Source organism: Strigops habroptila, chromosome Z (genome assembly GCF_004027225.2).
Source record: "Strigops habroptila isolate Jane chromosome Z, bStrHab1.2.pri, whole genome shotgun sequence".
NCBI lineage: Eukaryota > Metazoa > Chordata > Aves > Psittaciformes > Psittacidae > Strigops > Strigops habroptila.
In genome coordinates this window covers 39525645-39527577 of record NC_044302.2, presented here as the reverse complement: position 1 = coordinate 39527577, position 1933 = coordinate 39525645, and the positions used below count along the sequence as shown (strand labels likewise).

Here is a 1933-nt window from a genome sequence, read left to right as displayed (position 1 = left end):
CCAGTCATCCAGGAATTCTAGAAGTCATCATGGACTGGCCAGAGGGCAAAGATTTTGGGATGTCACCAGAAGAGGAGGTGACGCCTGCTGAAGAGGTCCCATCATATAATGAACTGTCAGAGAGTGAAAAGCAATATGCCTTGTTTACTGATGGGTCCTGCTGTATTGTGGGAAAGTATCGGAGATGGAAGGCAGCTGTGTGGAGTCCCCTGCAACATGTTGCAGAAACTGCTGAAGGAGAGGGTGAATTAAGTCAGTTTGCAGAGGTGAAAGCCATCCAGCTGGCCTTGGACATTGCTGAACAAGAAAAATGGCCAGTACTTTACCTCTATACTGCCTCATGGATGGTGGCAAATGCCCTGTGGGGGTGGTTGCAGCAATGGAAGCAGAGCAACTGGCAACGCAGAATTAAACCCATCTGGGCTGCTGCATTGTGGCAAGATATCGCTGCTCGGGTGCAGAACCTGGTGGTGAAGGTACGCCACGTAGATGCTCATGTACCCAAGAGTCGGGCCACTGAGGAACACGAGAACAACCAGCAAGTGGATAAAGCTGCTAAGATTGAGGTGGCTCAGATGGACTTAGATTGGCACCATAAGGGTGAATTATTTTTAGCCCGGTGGGCCCATGACACCTCAGGCCATCCAGGCAGAGATGCAGCATATAGATGGGCTAGTGATCGAGGGGTGGACTTAACGATGGACACTATTGCCCAGGTTATTCACGAATGTGAAACATGTGCTGCAATTAAGCAAGCCAAGCAGTTAAAACCTCTCTCGTATGGCTGAAGTACAAGTATGGGGAGGCCTGGCAGATTGACTATATCACACTCCCACCAACCCGCCAAGGCAAGCGCTATGTGCTTACCATGGTGGAAGCAACCACCGGATGGCTGGAAACATACGCTGTGCCCCACGCCACTGCCCGGAACACTATCCTGGGCCTTGAGAAACAAGTCTTGTGGCGACACGGCACCCCAGAGAGAATTCACCCCAGCAGACAACTGGACTCATTTCCGGAACAACCTCATAGACACTTGGGCCAAAGAGCATGGCATTGAGTGGGTATATCACATCCCCTACCATGCACCAGCCTCTGGGAAAATCGAGCGGTACAATGAGCTGTTAAAAACTACACTGAGAGCAATGGGTGGTGGGACTTTCAAACACTGGGATACACATTTACCAAAAGCCACCTGCTTGGTCAACACGAGGGGATCTGCCAACAGCGCTGGCCCAGCCCAATCAGAACTTTTACATACTGTAGAGGGGGATAAAGTTCCTGTGGTGCACATAAAGAATTTGTTGGGGAAGACGGTCTGGGTTATTCCTGCTTCAGGTAAAGGCAAACCCACTCGTGGGGGTGCTTTTGCTCAGGCACCTGGATATACTTGGTGGGTAATGCGGGAAGACGGGGAAGTCCGATGTGTACCTCAAGGGGATTTGATTTTGGGGGAAAACAGCCAATGAACTCAATTGTACGCTGTTGCCTGCTCTATAACACTTTGATAGCCCACCAGCTAGATATCGTCATGTCGCCAGCAACTGACCCTGACTTCCCTCCAATCATCACCTCAAAAAAGAATGAGTTTTGAGGAAACCAGACGAGTTCAGCAGTGACCAGACGAGTTTGGTGGTGTCATCAACAGGCAACAACCCAACACTACACACCGTCCCTCCTACCCTGAAAGACAATTACAAGAGACGGAGCCTGACATCATGAACTGGATGAATTCAGCAATTTTATAGGGATTGATCCATGGGCTAGGGAATGATATCTTTCTCTTTATTTGCGTAGGTGTGGGTGTATATATTTATGTGTATATATGGAACAGGTGTGATGATGTGTTGGGAGATGTGGGATCTGAGCATGACATGTATGGTATGGAATAAGGTGTGGATACTATCCTGGGTTCAGCTATAGCAGTCATTTT

The 1933-nt window shown here is 49.1% G+C and overlaps 1 long non-coding RNA gene across 1 annotated transcript; it reads left to right on the top strand.

Moving 5' to 3' along the window:
* Positions 1-220: 220 nt before the first annotated feature.
* On the top strand, positions 221-666 carry LOC115600624. Its single transcript, XR_003989083.1, has 3 exons — positions 221-252; positions 561-566; positions 616-666. It is a non-coding gene; the product is annotated as an uncharacterized LOC115600624 (long non-coding RNA).
* Positions 667-1933: the final 1267 nt, after the last annotated feature.